The sequence below is a fragment of the Xenopus laevis genome, chromosome 6L (assembly GCF_017654675.1).
Source record: "Xenopus laevis strain J_2021 chromosome 6L, Xenopus_laevis_v10.1, whole genome shotgun sequence".
NCBI lineage: Eukaryota > Metazoa > Chordata > Amphibia > Anura > Pipidae > Xenopus > Xenopus laevis.
In genome coordinates this window covers 31577198-31601953 of record NC_054381.1, presented here as the reverse complement: position 1 = coordinate 31601953, position 24756 = coordinate 31577198, and the positions used below count along the sequence as shown (strand labels likewise).

The 24756-nt window shown below is 38.7% G+C and overlaps 1 protein-coding gene across 2 annotated transcripts in view; it reads right to left on the bottom strand.

Annotated features, from left to right (window-relative positions):
- ankib1.L (ankyrin repeat and IBR domain containing 1 L homeolog) overlaps window positions 1-24756 on the bottom strand; it is a 95862-nt gene that overhangs the window by 70074 nt on the left and 1032 nt on the right. The window lies entirely within an intron of this gene.

Genomic DNA, 24756 nt, shown 5'->3' with positions numbered 1-24756 from the left:
CTGAGCATGCTCGTGCAGTGCCCTGGAGGTTTAAGCTGAAAGAAGGAAGTGTAATGCAGAAGCCCATGTGTACACAATAGGAGGAAATAAATGCTGTGTTACTTTTGACAGAGCAGCATTACTTTGAGGGTTTACACTAGTAAAGTATTTATATAGACCTTTCTGATAAACGTACTTGGTATTAACCTTTCTTTCTCCTATAAAAACATAATTCAAATGATGTTGCAGTTGATGCTAGAAAGAAAGCAAAAGGAAAAAGAGGAATGAAAGTACTTTATTTGGTGACTTGCTAATATGGAAATTAGCATAGGGGAAGTTAACCTTTAAATGATCTTTTTAATGTGTTACAGTTTCAGCTTTTAGTTATTGTGAAGCTCACCATACACAGGCTTGTGTGGATCAGTCTGTGTATGGGGGTTATCAGACATCCTTTTCTCTTCCTCAGGACCCATATCACTTTTGCTAATTAACCTGGCAACCCCCAAAGTCATTTACCTTATATTAAACACCACAGTTGATTGTAGGAAGTACTTTTACTGTATTCAAAGGCAATATAAACCCAAAAAAAAAAAGTTAGTTGCAAAATATATTCTTCACATTTTCTATGTTTTTCAGTTATTTGTATATGTATTGCTATTAAAAGCAGTGTCTGTCCCTCTCTATTCTCTGCCCTGATGGCTCAGATTGTTGATACAATGTAAGACAAGGCAGCTGATTAACAGACCTGTCTTTGGTGGGGTACTAAGACTTTTGCAACATTAAGTAAAAAGTAACAACCAGGAGTTAAGCAAACGCTGCTTTCAATAGCAACAGTTTTTACAAATAAAAGCACTGAATATTTTTAATGTGTGTATAATGGCAAGTTGTTTAGGATTGTTTTCTTTTATTAGGCACATTTTTATTTTGGGGTTGACTTGCCCTTTAAGGGGATCAGAGAGACCCAGAAACTGATGTTTGGCGGCCCAGACTCTTGTGCTGGTCTGAGTTTTTAGGGTAAGGGCACATGGGAAATTCAGGGAGATTAGTCTCCCCAGCGACAAATCTCCCCGAACTGCCTTCCCGCCGGCTATAATGAAAATTCCCAGCGATATGGCACTCGCCGCGTTTCGTTTTTCGAAGTCGCCCTCGGGGTGCCATACCGCTGCCGATTTTTTATTATAGCCGGCGGGAAGGTAGGGGAAGGCAGTTCGGGGAGATTTGTCACCCCGAAGAAGAGGCGATTTGTCGCTGGGGCGACTAATCTCCCACTGTGCCCTTACTGTGTTATTATAACTTAGGGTTAAAGGTCAATACAAAGGTTTTGAAACCCTGGGGGGAAAATGTATTATTCTATGTAAAATTTGCCAGAAAAAATGGTGTAAAAAGCGGTGTAAAATAAATGGCAAGTTTGGAAAGGTGTGTTTTATATTACGCCATGACATTTGCTGCCATTATTTTACATTGCTTCAGAAGTTTGTAAGTAAATTCCGGTGGAAGTCACTAAGAAAAAATGTGTATAAAAATGGTGCCCTTTTTTTTACACCACATAATAAATCTGCCCCATGATTTTGTTTGTCATACATCAAAACAACCCTATACATAGGGGGTTATTTATCAAAGGTCGAAGTTTCGAGTTTTTTTTATACCTCGAATTAACTCACAATTCAATGGTATCTTACCGTATATACTCGAGTATAAACCGACCCGAGTATAAGCCGAGGTACCTAATTTTACCTATGAAAACCGGGAAAACGTATTGACTCGAGTATAAGCCTAGATACAACTACAGCCCTGTCTTCCAGCAGCGCACATTCCGCCAAAGCGACCCCCCCCCAGTGATCAACCGGACTTCTTTGCAAAGTTGATGGTGACAGAGAATTGCAAAACGAATTACTGTGTGCATTGTCCCACTGTCCCACTACCATGTGCAGAGGGTGCTGTGTGATATTGCCATCACTGTTAATCTTTCGTATAACCAACAGAGGGCGCTGTGTGATATTGCCATCACTGTTATTCTTTCATATAACCAACAGAGGGCGCTGTGAGATATTGCAGTCACTGTTAATCTTTCATATAACCAACAGAGGGCGCACTGTTATTCTTTCATATAACCAACAGATGGCGCTGTGTGATATTGCAGTAACTGTTATTCTTTCATATAACCAACAGAGGGTGCCAAACGAATTACTGGGTGCATTGTCCCACTGTCCCACTACCATGTGCAGAGGGTGCTGTGTGATATTGCCATCACTGTTATTCTTTCATATAACCAACAGAGGGCGCTGTGATATTGCAGTCTCTGTTCTTTTATATGTATGATATTGCAGTCACTGTTATTCTTTCATATAACCAACAGAGGGCGCACTGTTATTCTTTCATATAACCAACAGAGGGTGCTGTGTGATATTGCAGTCTCTCCCCAAGCGAACTGTTGGTATAGGAATGATTAAAAGTGACTGCAATCTCAGCTACTGCCCACTGACTGGAGTATAAGCCGAGGTAGACTTTTTCAGCACATTTTGGATGCTGAAAAACTCGGCTTATACTCGAGTATATACGGTATATAAAAAAAAACGCGAATGGGAAAAATGAGTCGAGTTCCGAAACAGAAAAAAATGAATTAAGTTTTTTGCAGAAAACATCTCGAATTGCTCAAATTATTCAAGTTTTTGGGCAAGACCCTCTGAAAAAAACTCTATGCAGGCTAATAACATCTTCAAATGGTTCAAGGGACCTCTGCCATTGACTACTACATAGCCTCGATAGGTTTTAGATGGTGTATTTTTGGATTCAAGCTATTTCCAGGGTCGGGGTATAATAAATGTTGAAAAATTCAAGTTTTTTTTTTTTAAACCCAAAATTGAGAGTTTCAACCAAAAACATTTACTCTAAAAATTTTGTGGAAAACACAACTCAAACCTTCATATTTAACCCCCTTAATCTTGGCACTTGTGATGGAGCTATTACTATATTTTAATTTACACTTCTGCCTGCTGCTCTAAGAGTAAGCCTTTTTAACCTTTAAAATAAATGCATCCATGTCTGATGTGACAGATTTAATGCCAGCCATACTCTAAGTAATTTGCTGTAGAACATACCCATCCCCGTCTAGGCACTTCAGCATGGGTACAGACATGCCATAGAGGATATGCCTCACCCCAAATTATGGAGAGAAGCATGGAAAGTAGCCTATTTAAAACCTGTCTCAGCTACAATTGAAGGGGTATGGATTCAAAATGAAAATTAAAAAGGTCAAAGCAATAAATCTGACCTTAGTGTAGCTCCTGAGGACTGAATGAATATTGGCAATGTCCAAATGTAACTCCTCAAGCAACTGTTTAATTACAAATTTCAGCATCCAACAAGCCCCAGCAGTCATGGTATTTTGGGTTCAGAAGATGGAGTGGCACAGCTCAGACATGTCTTGCCTTCAGCACACACTCACAACGTAACGTTTGTATCATTCCAGCCAGTACACTATAATATTCAAACATGTGCAGCCTGCTGACATTTCTTTTATGTAGTAGTTCGTTCTTTTACAGTAATTCCCTCCCAGAGATAAATGAGCAATGATCCTTAACTGCTGGGTCACCATGGGAACTGAAGTCAATTCTAGCCATAGGTTCAAGCAGAAAGCCAGAGGGACAGTTCATGGAAGATAAAGCCATCAGCAGAGACATTATAATCTGCTCCTTGCTAAAAATTCAACTATTTGAATGAATAATGCATCCTGCCCAAGGATCTATACAACACTGGATCCTGGATAAAGGATAAAAATAAATTAAAATATGTTTGAACACATCATTACCACTCTGAATTATAGTTGCTGTTTAAATAGGGGTTCCCACACAGTGGGATCTAAGTTACGCTCAGACCCCTAAGGCTGGCATTTACCTTTACTGAAAAACATGCCGCCATCATGGGCTCAATTTGTAGCGTGCACTGCCCCATCATATTGTTTACCATTTCTCGGATCTTTACTGTTGACTTGGGCTCTGTGCATGTGCATAGGGACAAAGACTCTGCTTTTAGCATCTAAGTTCTGATTTTATTATACAGGTATGGGATCTATTATCCAAAAAGCTCAATTACAGAAAGGCTGCCTCCCACAGACTCCATATTATCCAATTTTAAAAAAAAGTTTTCCTTTTCACTGTAGAAATAAAGCAGTAGCGTGTACTTGATCCAAACTAGCATAGAGCTTTTTGTCTATACAAATTTACCAAGAGAGAACATGTTTTAGAAATGCTAACTTGTGTTTGCTACAAACAGACTCTCACCAGAAAATTTGCGAAACAGCGGAAATTTGCTGTTATGCATTGAAGTCTATGAGCAATAATTTTTTTTTGACGCATGACATGAAGATTTGGGCAAATTCCAAACCAAATCCTCGATTCAGTGCATCTTTTGCAACAACTACATAAGTACAGGTATGTGACCTGTTATTCAGAATGCTCCGGACCTGGAGGTTTTTCGGATAACGGGTCTTTCCATAATTTGGATCTTCATACCTTCAGTCTACTAGAAAATCATGTAAACATTAAATAAACCCAATAGGATTGTTTTGGCTCCAATAAGGATTAAGTTTATCTAAGTTGGGGTCAAGTAAAAGGTACTGTTTTATTATTACAGAGAAAAATGAAAATGTTTAAAAAGTCGATTATTTGGGTAAAATTGAGTCTATGGGATACAGCCTTTCCGTAATTCAGAGCTTTATGGATAACGGGTTTCCGGATAACAGATCCCATACCTGTACACAAACCTGCTGTATCCCATTGTATTTCTGTTAGCCCTTTCCACTATATAACATTTACTCTAACATATACTGCTGGGGGGGAAGGGAATGTGGCACTCATGGGAGGTGATAAAGAATCTGTGGTGTAACCAACAAATAGTAGGTACATCTGGGATAACCTGAATACTAAATAGATTGCATACATATACAGGTATTGGACCGGTTATCCAGTATGCTCGGGACTTGGGGTTTTCCAGACAATTTGGATACATGAAAACATGAAACATTAAACCCAATAGTATTGTTTTGCCTCTAATGAGGATTAATTATATTGTAGTTGGCATCAAGTGTAAGGTACTGCTTTATTATAACAGAGAAAAGGGAAATCATTATTTTAATGTGAATTATTGTAATAAAATGGAGTCTGTGGAAGTCTGACTTCCCGTAATTCAGATCACAATTGCCTTTGGAAAAACATCTAAAAACCCAGAGCCCTTAAACTGAACCGGGAGTTTTCATTTGAAATATATTGCAACTGACTGGAAGCTCCGTTAAATAAATCTTGTGCGATAAAACTGGTTTTCCCAGAATGCTGATTCAATGAAGCATTTTATTATACTGTACATTTTATGTTGCTCATATTTCTTTGTCAGTGAAATAAAAAAAAAAAATAAAAAAAGAATTTCCTGTTGCATTCTCCCAGATGACGTCTGTGTTCAGACTTTACATTCTTGACATTACTATAAAAATAATCTCAGCATTTAACATGTCTGGATTTCTAGGCCTTTCAAAATAATCACTAAGTCTGTGACATGGGTTATGAGGTTATTTACTTTATCAGCCTTACACAATGCTGTATATTTCTTTGTTTTACTTTTTTCTGTTAAAAGACAAAAAATAGCAAGTACATTTTATTAAAACTTAAGACAAGGGGCATATAGGTTGTTCAATTTTGTGTTAAACTATCCAATAGGATTAACAATATAAAGTGGAAAAAGTAAATAAAATGAGAGTGGTTTTCCATATACTCCTTTTGCAGGTTTTGGGTTCCCACAAGATTTTCCCTGGAAAAACATCCCCATCCTCAAAAAACTACAGGGCAGTTACTAGTCAAAATGAGCTGTATTACAATTCTGGTTGTGTTCTTAAGGGTCTATTACTCTATCTTTATCTTACTACAGATATGTTATAGTTGTCAGACGGTCCCTAACTGCTGAACAGGGAAACAATCATACTTTTGAATAGCAGGGGGAGCCCCCGCCTTACTTCCCAGCCATGCAGAACTCAAGCAGCTTTGTTTATGACGATCCCTAAGCAGCCCAGACCACACTGAGCATGTGCACAGTCTTAGTCTTGCAAAGATGTTTAACAAAGTTACAAGATCACCATCTTGTAACTTTGTTAAACATCTTTGCAAGACTAAGACCCCCTGTAGCCAACTTTGAAAGCATAAATCATTTGTTTGATTAGGCTTGTGGGGCAGTAAGTTCATGTTTATATTTAGTATACAAAATACAGCATTTCTAGCCTTATTCTATTTTAGACTTTCCTTGTTCTTTAAGTCTATTAAAAAATCATGTAAACATTAAACAAATAAGTGTGTGTGCTGGTTCAAGTACAAGCTACTGTTTTATTATTGTCTTGCGAGTCACAGGCCTATATTAAAGTGCAAGTGTTATGCACAACACTGTAACAGAACAGCATTACTTAGCAGATTTTTTGGCAACATTAGCTGGAGCTGCGATTTGTGCAGTCATATTTGTACATGATCTGGGAATGTTGCCCTGACAGGAAGCACAGTCTTTAAGAATCATCTGATTGCTTGGCACAACACTTCAATAGAATGGGTCAAACATTATTTATGTATTTAGTTATTTCACTTTAAATTGGGGATATTAATTAACCAACTCCTACCAGGTGTAGCCTTAAACGGTCAGTTTGCTCATCAGATAGTTTATTGTTGCACTAGAAACTGGCTTCATTTAATTTATTGTGTTTTTTATTTAATATGGGAGCCGGTAGTTCCGCCCCAAAAAGAGTCACTTGCAGGTCAGATAGGGAATAACAGCTACTTACTGCCAGATTTTCAGAACAACTTATGTGAATGGCTGCTACAACAATGTGTTGCGTGAAGTTGGTATTTGACCAAATGTTGGTTCTATAAGAAATAGTAAAACTGCAAAGTTAGTCATATTCTGTCTTAGAGTAAGGTAGAAGTATCTGGAGTCTGGGATGTTGTATAAAGTGAGCCTTGATAAAATGATAGAACTAATATTCCTAAGCAGTTGTCCATCCTCCACCAAAAAGTGTCATTGGGGGTCAATAAAGCCAACGGAGTCTCTATGCTTTCCCAAAATTGTTGGTTTTGATCAAATACCTGAAAATCGCCTCAAAGCTACCACTTTCTAGCATCTTATCTCCTGCATAGCATATGGTACCAAGAAAAAACACCCTAAATATAAATTTCAGGGGTCCATTGAACAGTTTGATACCCAGTGAGCATAGAATTACCAAAATATCCGGTGTTTAGAGACCCCAATATGAAGTTAGCGCATTCAAATTGTCCTGGATGTCACTTGAAAAACCAACACATTTACTGGATTTTTTTTGTGGGGTAAAAAAAAACACAAAAAAAAGTTGATCCCCCCCAACCACATATTGAAAGGTACATATTCAGCCAAATCCAAAATGGGTAACCATGTTTTTCTACTCCGAACTAATTAGTTGCAATGCTTTTCCAAAATTGACAGTTTTGATCAAATACCTGAAAATCGCCTCAAAGCTACCACTTTCTAGCATCTTATCTCCTGCATAGCATATGGTACCAAGAAAAAACACCCTAAATATAAATTTCAGGGGTCCATTGAACAGTTATGAAGTTAGCGCATACAAACTGTCCTGGATGTCACTTGAAAAATCAACACATTTACTGGATTTTTTTTGTGGGGTAAAAAACACACCAAAAAAATTGATCGCCCCAACCACATATTGAAAGGTACATATTCAGCCAAATCCAAAATGGGTAACCATGTCTTTTTACTCAAAACTACCGAGTCACAATACTTTCCCAAAATAGTCAGTTTTGATGAAGTAAGGATATTATAAGTTACAGAGAAGTTCCATGGCCATATAAAAGCAAAAGGCCAAAGAACTCTGAGGTGACCTCCAATATACTGTACTTATACCGTACTGCAACAGAGGGTACTTTATTTATTTTAATACACAAGTTTCAGTGAGTCATGTGCCAGAAATAACATCACTAAGCTCAGTTATAACCTATGACATCTTATAAGGATATAATTTACCAGATATTCATGGCTGGTGTATTATAATATAATTAAAGCTATTTGAAAATGTAACTTCAGTATTAGTCCCTCCTTTTTTGAACTGCTGGTTCTGACGGATGAAAGAAATGTAGAAGAAATCAGCTCTCTTACAAGCAGGATAGCATTTCCCACAATGACATGCATGCTCCTTTATTGCACTGTCAATTAACTGGCTTCTACTATGTTGTTTCAATAGTCAGAACCAACCAGTACAAATAGAGATACTAATTACTGTAGCAAATACATTTACAGATAATCTTTAACCATTGAAGACTAGTAATTAGAGACCATTGGAAAGCAGCTTAGACTAGCTTGCTATTAGATTTTCTGCATATGCAGTTTGATGCATTACTCCCAGTTATTGCACACTTCATGCACTGATTTTATCAACCTACAATACCAGTCTAAAGGTGGCCATACACGGAGGGCTCAACGATCGGATCCTAACGGATTGTAACTGGTGGTCGGATAGTGGGACCACATCAACGAACAGATGCGGCCGCGATCCGACGGGATTTTTAGTCCCATCCGATCGAGATCTGCCCGACTTTCGGCCAGATCTCGATTGGGGAAGCCCGTCTGTCGGCAGCTTTTATCGGCCCGTGTATGGCCACCTTAACTCAATGTGCTCCTTCTACTGGCCATGTGACAATAGGGTTTCTTGTTGCCCAAGGGTAAAATTACACAAGAGATTTTGATCAGATTTTATTTGATCTTGCCATGCAACACCACACAACAGCATGAGATTTGTAGTCTGATCCCCCTATAGCTAGAATTGAAATTCAGATCACATTAAGTCAGACAATGTCGTTAGTTCATGTATCTACATCGGACATTTAATGGATTTCAATTCGGGAAAAAAAAAAGTCGGTTCCCATCAGATTCATCACATCCCATTTTTGTATCAGTCCCATTAAATTTTAACCCATCCGACTTGTAAAATGCGGTCTGTCGATCCGACGTGAAGTTTAGCCCATTCATGAATGTGGTATTCCTACGTGCTAATAGTTAAAAGTAGTTAATCCAGTAAGAATACTCGAGCCACAATATCCTCTACAGTGCTCACATTCATTGACTCCACTCAGCCCTATTCCTCACTTTCTAAGTATCTTTCCCATGACTGGACTACTTGACACTGCAGCACTAGATTGCCTAAAGGCCCCCATACCTGGGACGATAAAAGCTGCCAACAGACCGAGTCGACAGCTTCTTGGCCGTGTGTGGGGCCTTCCAACGGGCGTCCTCGATCGAAATCTGGCCGAAAGTCGGGCAGATGTTGATCGGGCAGGGTAAAAAATCCTGTCTGATTGGGACCGCATCTGTTTGTTGATGCGGTCCCGTGATCCGACCTTTGTGCCCTAGGGCCCACGATCGCATTAGCCCGAAATCGCCCACCTCAATGTGGGCATATCGGGGAGATACGAGCGGATCTCACTGTGTCTGGCCATCTTAAGCATACTGTGCACTTGTAGACCAATATGCTGAAAAAAACAAAGAAACCGATTCCCAAACATCACATGCCTGGAGGGGTCACACCCACCATGACCTAATAACCATGTTCATCTGTCAGAATGACAAAAAAATGGAATTTCCAAGAACTCAGATAAAGGGATGAAGAGACAGCCCTCATAAATTCACATGAAATGATGAATAATGTATATTGGAGCAGAATTACAATGCAATACTAGGGCATGTGGCATGTATATAGGCAGGTCACATTGGGTTCCAAAGTATCAATAGGAACACTTGTGCCCCACTTGGAACCGGAGGCAGGACCGAAGCAAAAGTGCTTTAGATGCAAGTTCCTTTTATGAATGGTGTCAATTCTCACAACGACTACATTAGCGGTGTGCTGGTCGATACATTTTCGACCCGCACCCAAGCCTAACCCGGCGCTGTAGGACCTGCACCTGCGTGTCTCCTTATATATCTATGCCTCCCCTGGACTCTGACGTCACGGAGGGGACGGGGTCGGTGCATGTCTATGAACAGACACCGCCTTAAAGGAACAGTAACACCAAAAACAAAGTGTTTTAAATTAATGAAAATATCATGTAGTGTTGCCCTGCACTGGTAAAACTGATGGCTTTGCTTCAGAAACACTGCTATAGTTCATATAAACAAGCTGCTGAGAAGCCATGGCGGAAATTGAAAAACGGCTATATGGCACAGGATAAATAATGGATAACAGATAGCATTATGTTCTACAGAGCTTATCTGTTGTGTAACTTGAGCCTTTTCTCCTTTGAATAGCTGCCCCCATGGCTACACAGCAACTTATTTATATAAACAATAGTAATGTTTCTGAAGCAAACACAGCAGTTTTACTAGTGCAGGGCAAAACTGCATTAAATTTTTATTACTTTAAAACAATTGAATTTTTTTATGTTACTGGAAGTGGAGCACAGTGAGGTCGCAGGTTTGTGCCAGTGTCTGCCTGGACCCGGCTGGCTTTGGGCCGGCCCACACATCACTACATCTATTTTTGCTCGACCACAACTGCTGCATTAACTACGGTAACCCAACAGACTGCAATGAAAATGAGAATCCTCCAGATCATATAGTACTTAAATGGTAGCTTGTCTGTTTATCTGTTTATGTTTTGAACTTAAAGCTACAAAAGTTACTCTGCACACATTATTAGTACAGACACTTAAGGTATGCAAATAAATGGTTTAATAAAGCATTTAATTACAGCAATGTATAATTACAAAGTAAGTAAAACATATAATTTAGTACATACCAAACACAGTGTCCCCAAAAAAACACAACAGCACGCAGGCTTGTAAGGCAGACAAATTGTTGTGTGTGAAAGGTTTCGGACACCAAATCCTTTGGTCAAAGGGATTCTGATTTAATTGCGGTTTTATGTTTTGAACTTAAGTCCCAGACATGCATGTATACCTGTTTTAGACAGCAAAATACAAACTGGGCAGTATGTTGTCCATTTAAGATTTTTTATAGTGCAGCTGTTTATCGTGCTCAGTGTGTGTAAATATATTATTATAACATCAGTGATTAGATATATAATTAAGTGTATTTTTATTGAAGTGTATTCTCAATTTAGAAACAGTGTGTAGTTCATTTATGCATGCATTACATATTTTATAATGAGGGCAGGCTTCCTGCTCAGGAATGTGCAGCACTTAGCAAGTTCCTGGCAGTACCTGAATAGATTCAAAGTTAGGCAGTCTACACGAGTCAGCTTGCATTCAGCAAAAAAACTGATGAGAGAGAGAGAGAGAGAGAGAGAGAGAGAGAGAGAGAGAGAGAGAGAGAGAGAGAAACTCCTTTTACTTCTGAATGTTGGTCACGGGTTCAAAAGGTTGGGGATCCCTGCTTTAGGGCTAGTCCACACGGGGAGATAGCCACGCGTTTGCGGTCGCGGCGACAAAGCGCCGCGCCAGTCGCCGCGACCGGCGCAGGCGACAGTTTTGTATGGGCGCCTATGTAAAAACGCCTGTGCTAACCACACGAGGCGATGCGCTTTTCAACAGTCGCCTGAAAAAGCCTGGCGAGGCATTTTCAGGCGACTGTTGAAAAGCGCATCGCCTCGTGTGGTTAGCACAGGCGTTTTTACATAGGCGCCCATACAAAACTGTCGCCTGCGCCGGTCGCGGCGACTGGCGCGGCGCTTTGTCGCCGCGACCGCAAACGCGTGGCTATCTCCCCGTGTGGAATAGCCCTTAAAGTAATTAATTTCTAATTTACTGTTACCCTGCACAAGTAAAACATGTTGTTGGTTTCAGAAAGACCATTCAAAGGAGAAAAGGCTCAGGTTTACATAGCAGATAGCTTACATAAGCTATGTAAAATACAATGGGAACTTTTCAGTTATCTACTATTTAACCTGTGCCTTTTCTCATTTTTTCAAACTGAATGGCTGCCCCCATGGCTGCACAGCAGCTTGTTTATATAAACTACAATAGTGTTTCTGAAGCAAACACATCAGTTTTTATCAGTACATTATATTTTAATGTATTAATATTTTAATTATATATTAATTACTTTAAAGGAGAATGAAAGTCATTTCACACGTGGGGGTGCCTAACATGTGACTCACAAAATTGAATGTATTGACTTACTTGAAACCCTGGGTCCTCCTATCGGCAGAAAATTGCACTGGCCCAGGGTTATTCCAGCGAGCACCACAGAGTGCTCCTCTTCTGGCTTCTTCTTTCTTCTTGCGACTGCATATTAGAGTTAAAAGCCGAACTAAAAAAGTCAGCTTTTTCATTGTACTGTGCATGCGTATGCCAAGGGAAATTTGAAGAAAGAAGAAGTCGGAAGAGATGCGTTCTGTGGTGCTCTCTGGAATAGCCGGGCCAGAGCAGTTTTCTGCTGATAGCAGCACTGGCCCAGGTTTCAGTTAAGTAAATACATTCACTTGGGGGTGCCTAATATTTGGCACCCCCAAGTGGTCAATGACTTTCCTTCTCCTTTTGGTGTTACTGTTACTTTAATGGCCCTGGGCAGTAGCATGTACATTAGAGTGGGGAAAAAAACCCCACGGTTTTTGCTTAAAGTTCTACTTTTCACCCTACTACGCATGTGTACCTGTTGCAAAGAAGAAAGAAGATCAAAATGCGCTGCTTGCACAGAAGTTCTCCGGGCTGGTACAGTTTTCTGCTAAAAGGAGCACTGTCCTGGGGTTTCAGGCAAGCAATTATAATCTCTGGGGGTGCCTAACATTAGGCCTTTTCACAGAGTGCAAATAATTCCTATGTTTGTGTTTAAATTAATTTCTTTGTAATAATAAAACCATACGTTGTACGTGATCCTAACTAAACTACATGAATCCCTATTAGTGGCAAAGCAATCCGTTAGAGTTCATATAGTTCAATAACCACAGCTTGTTCAGAGGGACCTGCAGGTGCAACTTTGCTGTACATGTGCAAGCATGGGGCGTTAAATGAATCTGCATTATATAATGGGATTAATAAATGCATATGCTCACAGGGGAAATCAATAGAGAAAATGATTCTAATCTAAATACTATTAGAAGGTGGAAGACAATTACAAGCTTTCTGTTTAAGTGATGACTGCACTATCTTATCCTAGAAGCTACACAATATGCTGCTTCATTTCATACATATACAGGTATGGGATCAGTTATCCAGAATGCTCTGGAACTGGGGTCTGGATAAGGAATCTTTCCATAATTTGGATCACAATACCTTAAGTTTGCTAAAAAAACTAATTAAAAAATTACATAAACCCAATAAGATTGTTTTGCCATCAATATGGATTAATGAAGCGTAGCTACAATCAAGTACAAGCTACTGCGTTATTATTACAGAGAAGAGAAATTAAAAAAAATAATTATCTAAATGGGAGATGACCTTACCATAATTCAGAACTTTCTGGATAATGGGTCTCCAAGTAAACAGATCTCAAACCTGTGCAAGTATGGGGCCGGTTATCCAGAATGCGCAAGACCTGGGGTATTCCAGATAATGTATCTTTCCATAATTTAGATCTTCATATCTTAATTCTACCAAAATAAGATTTAAAAATGAATTAAACCCATTAGGGTTGTTATGCCTTCAATAAGGATTCATTTTATCTTAGTTTGGATCAAGTACAAGGCATTGGTTTATTATTACAGGGGAAATAATTTTTAAAAATGTGGATTATTTGGATGAAATAAAATCTATGAGTGACGGCCTACCTATAATTCAGAACTTTCTGGTTAATGGGTTTCAAAGTAAACTGATCTCATTCATGTATATGAAAAGGATATGTCATCTTGGTGGAAATAGAACAGCCATATTGCTGAAAATGCTCCTTGTCAAACATATGAAATCAATTAAATTACTGCAATGACCCAAGCCAGATATTACTTTACTTCTCCCACTGGAGTACTGGCAGTCCAAAACAAATATGCTTCAAGTCCCACAAGAAAAAAAGGGCTAATATTTATTATTATAAATAATAAAATTAGAATATCCCATCTAACCCATAAGTTTTTAGTTTTTCCCACCTTTGCACACACAAGCCCCTATAACATTCCAAGTTATTGCGTGATCTCTGGAGGGGTATTTTCTTTTTATGGCTTTTGCAATTGGACCCAATCCTGCCACACAAGTAGCCATGGCAACCAGAGATGTTATCGAGAGAAATCACAGTGGCCATTTCTCATAACCTAGCATACAGCCTGAGAGTATTTATTCTGTGAGACGTGCCATGTACACGGAGGCTCAGTCACTCACTCACTGACCTTTACAAGAATGTCAGCAGCAGACAAAAGCAAGACTCATTTCTTAACAAAACTCAAGTATTTAAAGGGGTCCTTCACAAAACAAAAACAAAAAACAGCTTTTTACACAGTATAAGAAAGTGTAATTCTAAAAAAAAAAAAAAAAAATTCCAAACTATATTAATCAAAAATGTCATGATTCATACATAACTGAAAATTGAATACACACATTTTTCAAGTTCTTTTAAAAAAACTAATTTTCGAGATTTATTATGCCCCAAAGCTGGAAATAGCTCAAATTCGAAAATACATCATCTAAAACCTGTCCAGGTCATGTAGAATTAGAGGTCCCTTGAGCCATTTGAAAACTTGATCAATTCGAGAGATTCGAGTTTTTGTGTTGTTAACCACGAAATCGCTGATTCAAGTTTTTTCTTAAATTAGAAAACTCTATAATTCCACCTTTGATAGTTAACCCCTTATATGTCTGAAATTCTCTGCACTACTCTCTGACTTTTGAAAAAAAAAAATCCAATTAAAGCTGATTAACAGACCTAACTTAATCAACGGATATCCCCAATCTTGTCAGTGATATGTACGAAAACAACTTGTGGCACAGTCTTGAAACAATGTGATTTTGATCAATCATTGGCCCAGTGTATTGCTTTCATGAGATTTTATTCCCAAGCATAACATGCTAAAGAAAGAAATGTAAAAAGTGATGACCGGTCAGGATTAAAGTGTTAGCCGGCTACCTACGGCATTACTTGAGCCCAGTGAGGGCTTGCTGTTTCTACAAGAGGATTTGATATGTGTGTATTTATTTAATAAAGTACCCCCTCTTGTAAAATATAAGGATATTATAAGTTACGGAGGAGTTTCATGAGCATATAAAAACATGAGGCCAAGTGTTTTTATACAGGTCATGGAACTCCGAGGTGACTTCTAATATCCTCATATTTTGCAACAGGGGGTACTTTATTATAATACACAACTTTCAGTGAGTCATGTGATAGAAATGACATGACTACTCACTGTTTATAACTGATGACATAATTTAATAAGGATGTTATACACAAGAGCCATGAATATCCTGTAAATTATATCCTTATAAACGGTGACTAGTGATGTCATCAGTTATAAACGGTGAGTAGCGATGTAATTTTTGTCACATGACTCCTAAAACTTGTGTATTATAATAAATAAAGTACCCCTTGTTGGAAAATATGACGATATTAGAAGTTACCTCGGAGTTCCATGACCTTCGACCTCGTGCTTTTATATCCTTGGTGACTTATAATATCCCTATATTTTACAAAAAGGGGGTACTTTATTCATTATATAATTTACAAGATATTCATGGCTAAAGATAACTTGTATAAAGATAATATAAGTTACTGAGGAGTTCCATTACATATTAAAGAACAAGGCAGAAGGCTGAGTGTTTTTATACAGGTCACTGAACTCCGAGGTGACTTTTAATATATTTTGCAACAGGGGGTACCCTGCATCCACACATATTTAAGGCTAATTTTACAGGTTGTCCCACAGATAAAAAAAAATGTGTGACTTACTAGCCAGTAGTAAAGAATGTAGGATGTGCTTGCATCCGGCTCAATCAACAGGAGCGTATTAGAGACGGTTATAACCTAGCACCCTAAGTGATGTTTTTTTTACATACGAAATAACAGATACTTCCTATCGCAGGAAAAAACCCTATACATTCTATGGTTTCCCAAGAAAGAATATATTAAAGAATATGTCAGAATTCATTTGGTCTTGTCCCGATAAGAACACGATTTCCCAGCAGGTGGCAAGCACATCATTCATTTTATAAAAGCAAATGTAATTTATTTACAAATCGTACTTGTAACATTTTCTTCACTCTGAATCTCCAGCCCAGGTGCCAGATATATGCCCAAGAAAATTTATATCTACCCAAGTCTGTGTTATATAAAGCACAGAATATATATTTAATAATACTTAATAGAGTCTACCAAAAAATAGATTTTTAAGATCTATAATCTTAATATTAAACAATAGGCTAAACATAAAAGGACAAAAATTATGTCAAAGGCACATCTTTCCAGAGCATAATACTATACATTTCATTTATTATTTTCTAAGGGTATGGGATCCGTTATCCAGAAAGATCAGAATAACAGGATGGTTATCTCCCATAGACTCCATTTTATACAATTTTTCAAAAATGATTTTCTTTTTCTCTGTAATGCAGGTATGGGATCCGTTAACCCGGAAATTCATTATCCAGACAGTTCTGAATAACGGAATAGCAGTCTCCCATAGACTCAATTTTATAGAAATTTTTAAAAATGATTTCCCTTTTCTCTGTAATAATAAAACAGTACTTTTTAATTGATCCAAACTAAGATATAATTATTTCTCATTGGATGCAAAACCAGCCTACTAGATTTATTTGATGTTTACATGATTCGCTAGTAGAATTAAGGTATAATTTACAGAAAGATCTGTTATGCGGAAAACCCCAGGTCCTGAACATTCTGGATAACATTTACTATGCCTGTAATAAAACAGTACTTTGTACTTGATCCCAACTAAGATATAATTAATCCTTATTGAAAACAAAACCAGTCCATTGGGTTTAGTTAATGTTTACATTATTTTCTAGTAGATTTAGGATATGAAGATCCTAATAATTTTATCTGGAAAAACCCAAGTTTCCAAACATTCTGGATAACAGGTTCCATACCTGTACTCAGTGTCACGCTAGATCATGCTTAAAGGGATCCTGTCATCGGAAAACATGTTTTTTTCAAAATATGTCAGTTAATAGTGCTACTTCAGCAGAATTCTGTACTGAAATCCATTTCACAAAAGAGCAAACAGATTTTTTTATATTCAATTTTGAAATCTGACATGGGGCTAGACATTTTGCCAATTTCCCAGCTGCCCCAAGTCATAAAAAATCTGTTGGCTCTTTTGAGAAATGGATTTCAGTGCAGAATTCTGCTGAAGTAGCACTATTAACTGACATATTTTGAAAAAAACATGTTTTCCGATGACAGGATCCCTTTAAACAAGAATTCTGACAAATGCAGAACAGTAAGTATACATCACAATTAAATGTATATGGATTTTAGTGATGTGAACGATATATAATCTCTGTATAGTATTGAGGATTATGATTTTATAAATAATAATGATTTTGGGTTGTTGCAGTCCCTTAAACGTAGATCTGCAGCCAACACAGATTGAAACTGTAGTTAGAGAGGAGAGCACTTACATCTGTAAATGAGAAGGTACAAACAGACAAGAATACAGTGTTCTTGTTGCCATTCATTTACAGGAACGTTATACTGCTAGTTAAAAGCCGATGTCCATACCTGGAGATAAATCACAAGACTTGCCATGCTGTGCCCTGACCAATGCAGGTGGTGCCAGGCTATCAGTCAGATAATCAATTATGTTGTACAAAGAGAGCCAAGCTCAGGATGATTCACCATTCACCAGGGGACTAAGAACATCGCGTCACATGCTTTGGAATCTTCCTTTTTAGAACTTGGCACAAAAAGATGGCGCTTTTTTTTTTCTAGACAGGGAGTTTTCTCCTGTCTGCATGAGAGTCTAAGCTTTTAACACCCAAAATAACTTTTTTTCTTGAATTAGATCAGGAAGGAATGCCATCACCTTATAATTCTGTAAAGGATTAATATGGATTAAGATTTTGACTACTTAGTTCTGGTTTGTGGGCAGGCACTTGCTATACACAGTATTCTCAATCGCTCATTCTTGTACAATATTAATCAGTTTAATCCCTCAGGTCTCACTCCCTATGATTCTGTTACATGATCCCTTCTAAAAGCGGCCATTGTGCTTTCCCATGGAAATCCATCAAAAAGCATTCTGGCAAACTATATTATATGCAAGTCTGTACAATTCATAGCTTTAAAACTTAAACTGACCTAGAACTTACTTACAGTTACTGTTGACTCCAACAACAAGACATTAGCCTAAAGTGTACTTCCCTTTAATTTAACAAATAGTAAATTTGCATTTAATTTAGGCCTCACCAGTGGTCACTTAGTTGGCGACTGAGTAATAACCAAGGGCTGTAAAAGCAAGAAATGACTGTACAGGTATGGTATTCCTTATCAGGAGACCGGTTATCCAGAAAGCTATAAATTACAGAAAGGCTGTCTCCAATAGACTCTTAAATAATCCAATGTTTTTCCTTTTTCTGTGTAATAATAAAACAGTAACTTGTATTTGATCCAAACAAAGATATAACTATTCCTTATTGGAAGCAAAATCAGCCTATTGGGTTTATTTCATGTTTACATGATTTTCTAGTAGACATATGAAGGTATGAAGATCCAAATCGTGGAAATATCCATTACTCGGAAAACCACAAATCCTGAGCATTCTGGATAACAGGTCCCATACCTTTACCCAAATGGATAGTCCTGAAAGATATACTGGACAAGCAGTTATAGCAGGGCCAATATTTTTCACAGACTCCTTATTTGTCTCGATAATATATTGAAACACCTGTATACATTCCTTCCCTGACTACTGTTGGCTATGCACACATTACTCAGATTAGTCAGTTCAGTAATTGACAGCTCTCGTTTTATGAACACACACAAAGCACTCTGAATTATCAAATTTTAATAGTATTGCTTAAAACCAAAAATCGAGTCAGTGGATGACCTTTTGGAATTATGTAGTGGGCCAACAGCTTTGAAATAGGAAGAAATAATTATAATATTACATTTGCCTTCAGAAAATAAGTGTCCTATTGGGTTTATTTAATGTTTAAATTATGTTTTAGTAGACTTAAGGTTTGGAGATCTAAAGTACAGAAAGACCACTTATCTGGAAAACCCCAGGTCCCGAGCATTCTGGATAACAGGTCCTATACCCATATCAGTGTGGGATTTTATATATATAATCCTAGTGTTTCTTCCATTCTCCGAATAGCGATAAATGACCCAGGTGCTACCCACAATAAAGTAAGCAATAAACGTTCAAGATAAGTCGGTGCACACCAGAACAGTTAAAACAAGTTTTCAGAAGGAGACCAAAAAGTTGGCCTGACAATTCTAATAAAATATGTTTAAATTTTAAAACTTGTCGCACGCACGCACGTATATATTGCCTTTAGAAGCACTAGACTTGGACAAAATATGTACTGTACAAAATTTAATATTTCATTAATTGGTACACAATGAAGTTCTTTTATACACTTTCCAGGGATCTGAGAGTCATCTGCAACTGAGCTAATAGCTTACTTTCCTGGGAACGATTACAGCTTAAAACTGAAAAATGAAATTATTTACTTAGAAAGCAGCCTTAAATAAAAAACACTTCACTCCGAAGCAAAGTGTTTTATGGCCTTCTTGGTTTATTCTGCCTAAGATCCCTGAAACCATCATGACTTTAAAGGGTTTTTGCTGCAATGAACAAGTGAAAATCGAAAACACATTTTGGAACGCATCTCTGTTGCCTGAAAACTCACTGGCGAGTTACAAACGGACACTGAAAAAAAAACGGCATGGGCTTTTTGTTACGGACAAGCTGCCACACACACACAAACCTTATATCTTAAAGGGGAACTATCGTAAATGAAAATTGAATATATGCTTCAATCACATTGAAATAAGGAACTTTCTCAATACAATCAATTAAAGGAGAAGGAAAGCTATGGAGGCATTTTATTGCCAATAGATTAGCTGCAATAGTGCAAGCTAGAATGCTATATTTATTCTGTAGAATGTTTTACCATACCTGTGTAAAAAGCTCTAGAAGCTCTCTCTTTGTTTAGGATAGAAGCTGCAGTATTAACTTGGTGTGACATCACTTCCTGCCTGAGTCTCTCCTTGCTCACTTATAGCTCTGGGCTCAGATTACAGCAGAGAAGGGAGGGGGAGGGGAAGAGGAGCAAACTGAGCATGCTCACGCCTGGGGCAAAGAGGTTTAAGCTGAAGGCAGGAAGTCTGATACAGAAGCCCATGTGTACAATATAGAAGGAAAGAAATGCTGTGTTTCTTTTGAAAGACTCAGAGCAGCACTACTTTAAGGGTTTACTGGTATATTTAGGTGGAACTTTCTGATAAGGCTTACTTAGTTTTAACCTGGCGGCAAAGGGGGACCAACTTCTTAAGTATACTCATGGTTTCGATATGAATTGTTGGACAAGTAAGCGTCCAGGCACTTGTGGCTGTATATCTGTCAAAAAACATATGTAACTTACCGTATGTGTTTCTAGTATTAAATCTACAAATATTAACATCCAAGAACAAAAATCTATTTGTTACAGTCCCAAAATGTCCAAAATTTTAGTAAAGACGCAGATATGTTCAAATACAGGTATAGGGTAATTTATCTGGAAACCTGTTATCCAGTAAGCTCCATTACGGAAAGCCTATCTTCCATAAACTCAATTTTATCCAAATAATCCAGATTTCTAAAAATTATTTCTTTTTTCTCCGTAGTAATAAAACAGTACTGTACACTTGATCCAACGTAAGATATAACTAATCCTTATTGGAAGCAAGACCAGCCTATTGGGTTTATTTAATGTCTACATGAATTTATAGTAGGCTTAAGGTATAACGATCAAAATTACAGAAAGATTCATTATCTGGAAAACCCCAGGTCCAGAGCATTCTGGATAACAGGTCTCATAGCTGTATATTTTTAGAAAATACATTACAGTACAGACATTTCTATTAATACAGCTTGAATATATTACACCATATTTAATAGAATCTGACATGAGATCCTAGCACAGTGAAGCCTATACTCTACAAAAATTAGGGTGTCAGATGCCATTTACCTAACAATATGTTCTTTTGGACCATAGATAAAAAGTGGAGAAACATGGTGAAAACCAGACTAAGATAAAACCCCAGCAGACTGTACCCTTAGTCAGAACAAAACCCCAGTCTCTAGCATGGAAAGGCAGCATTTCTAAAGCCAGATGACAATTTTGACCATCACTAAAACATATAAACCTAAACAAACATAAACATGAGGCAAATTTTCGAGAAACCCTCAACTATCTGGTTGCTAGTCTTTGTCCAGACTAAATTCGGGGAGTGTTCTCATCTAGAAACTTGATTTGGCCAAATCCTAAAACTGTGGATCCAGTCCATTTCTACTATTAATTAGGACATATTAACCTCCAAAGATACCTTTGTAAGGCATCCATTATGGAATATAAAAAAAAAAACATTAAAAAAAATACAGGTATGGGATCCTTTATCCGGAATCCAGTTATCCAGAAAGCTCCGAATTACCCTAAAGGTGGCCATACACTGGCAGATAAAAGCTGCCGACAGACCTTGTCGGCAGCTTATTGGCCCGTGTATGGGGCCCCCCGACGGGCTTCACCGATCGAGATCTGGCCGAATGTCAGCCAGATCTCGATCGGATGGGACAAAAAATCCGTTGGATCGCGGCCGCATCTATTAGTTGATGCGGTCCCGCTATCCAACCGCCCGTTCGGCATCGTTAGGATCCGATCGTTGGGCCCTAGGGCCCACGATCGGATCAGCCCAATATTGCCCACCTCAAGGTGGGCATATCGGAGGGAGATCCGCTTGTTTGGCGACATCGCCAAACGAGCGGATCTCTCCATGTATGGCCACCTTAAGTCTACTAGAAATGTAAACATTAAAAACAAAGGATTGTTTTGCTTCTAAAAAGGATTAATTATAGGTTGGTTTAGATCAAGTAAAAGCAACTGTTTTATTATTAAAGAGAAAAAGGAAATCATTTTTTAAAATTTGGATTATTTGATACAATGGAGTCTATGGGAGAAAGATTTTCCGTAATTCTGAGCTTTCTGGATAATGGGTTTCCAGATAACCGATCCCATAATTGTACAGCAATGATTCTATAACCTTGTTATAAGCAAAGGGGTTCCCTGCCCATTTTTTGAAGGAGGTGCTCTATATATTTATATATGTACACAGATCTGGACTGGGAATCAAAATAGGCCCTGGCATTCCAATTCAGAGAGGCCCAAACAGTCCCCCACTAAATAGTGACTGTGTATGGCATTTTACAGCAGCCCCTCTGCCAATTGCCAGAACCCACAGATTGCCAGTCCGGGCCTGTATGTACAGAGATTGGAGTGTTTCATCTCTAATTGTGACCAGAGACCTATCATTTCAGTTTTTTCCCAGTCACAGAAGTTCCAGCCAGTACTTGTATAATGTGTACACTATCCAGGAAGCGACGTAACCAAAGTGCAGTGTTGATAGCTTGATTGCTAAGGTCACGGTCTGAAACTGGATCTTTCGCAGGCACACAAAAGAAGCACCTGTACATACTAATCCATCAGACAATACACAAGGCAGAGAATACCGAACAGACTGACAGTTTTGGGTGGGGCTGGTACATTGCTGCTAGAATACAAAAGCAGACAAAAAGAAAAAAAACTGGTTTAACGTTCACATGGTCCCATCAGTTGAATTTGTTAACCCAAATGCTCAGTTGGGAACTTTTTTTTGGAAACGTAAAAACAAGACAACCTATTAAAGCATGGGCATAACTACAGAGGAAGCAGACCCTGTGGCTGCAGGGGGGCTCAGGAGGTATAGGGAGCCCTAATAATGCTCAATTTTAACTAGGGATGCACCGAAACCAGGATTTGGTTTGGGATTTGTCCAGGATTTTTCAGCAGGATTCTGATAAATCCTTCTGCACGGCCGAACAGAATCCTAAATTGCATATGCAAATACAAATTTGGGAACTCACGTGACTTTTTGTCACAAAACAAGGAAGTAAAAATGTTTTCCGCTTCCGATCCCTAGTTTGCATATGCAATTTAGTATTCGGAATTTGGCCAAATCTTTCGCGAAGGATTCGGGGGTTAGGCCGAATACAAAATAGTGGATTCGGTGCAGCCCTAATTTCAACATCATTTAGTGTTGTGGGGCCCAGTATCATCTCTGTATGCCACTGTATTAAAGTATAATGAATAAGTAATGCATTAAGAAGGGATGCGCCGAATCCACTATTTTGAAAGATTTGGCCGAATATGGAACCAAATCCTAATTTGCATATGCAAAATAGGGGTGGGAAGGGGAAAACATTTTTTATTTCCTTGTTTTTTGACAAAAGGTCACCAGATTTCCCTCCCTGACCCTCATTTGCATATGCAAATTAGGATTCGGGTTCGGCTGGAAAGAAGGATTTGGGAGAATCCGAATCCTGCTGAAAAAGGCACAATCCAGAACTGAATCCTGGATTCGGTGCATCCCTAGTATTAAGTAGGGTTTTGTTTTTTTACAAAGTTGTTTTGCTTTACAAAATCTCCTGTTCCATAGCCCTTTCAAATTTAATGGAGCATTTGAATAACCAATTTAGAACATACAAATCAGGCATAAACGGTGGATTATGATGAAACTGCCATTGAATCCCTCTTTCATTGAAGCACAACAAGCCCTTTTCAGTCTCTGCATTACACTGGGCTTTGTCCAGTTCTTTATGCACTGTAACACAACAAATGTGCACAGACTCACATCCACAATTATAATCTTACCAAAACGAAAAGAAAAAGAATATGAAATGCACAGCAGACAACTAAGTGAATGTCATGTAGCACACTGCATGTCTGTGTGTACATAATTTGATCAAATAAACCAAAAATGGCCTTTAATACAATGCTGAGGGTATGAAAGATTAATGCAGATGATAGAGGCCATGATATTGATCCTGTCGATACCTATAATTTAAACAGCAACAAGGGATGTGTAAAGCCTAGTCCATCCCTATGATAACAAGTGAACCCAGTGGCTACACACATTGTACTCAGTCCACAGAAATGCAATGCTGTCATCCAGCTGCTCCCAGACAATGGCACAGGGCAGGACCCCTAGGGAGAGATACAGACGTAGATGCTGGAAACATACCATTACACAGCAGCGTCTCTCCCTAGTGACACACTCTCATAAAGATTCTCAGCGTGGACTGACAAAACGCAATGGCTCATTTAATTATAGGTGCAAAGGGCATCGATATGCCACAATTTGCCAAATCTTTTTACCCACAACGTTTACTTGAGAACATGGACAAGGTTTTGAGATCAGTTAAAAAGTTTCCATATTTGAATTTATGTGCTCTATGCGCTAAAGAGCTGTCTGTACAGCTATGCTGAAACTAAAGGGCACGGGGTAAAGCATGGAGGGGGTACAGCAGGGGGGACAAGGGGTACAGCAGGGGGGCACGGGGTACAGCAGGGAGGGGAGTACAGCAGGGGGACAAGGGGTACAGCAGGCGGGGCACAGAGTACAGCGCAGAGGGGGGTACAGCAGGGGGACACGGGGTACAGCACGGAGGGGAGTACAGCAGGGGGACAAGGGGTACAGCAGGGGGACACGGGGTACAGCAGGGGGGACAAGGGGTACAGCACAGAGGGTAGTACAGCAGGGGGACAAGGGGTACAGCAGGGGGACACGGGGTACAGCAGGGGAGACAAGGGGTACAGCACAGGGGGAGTGCAGCAGGGGGACACGGGGTACAGC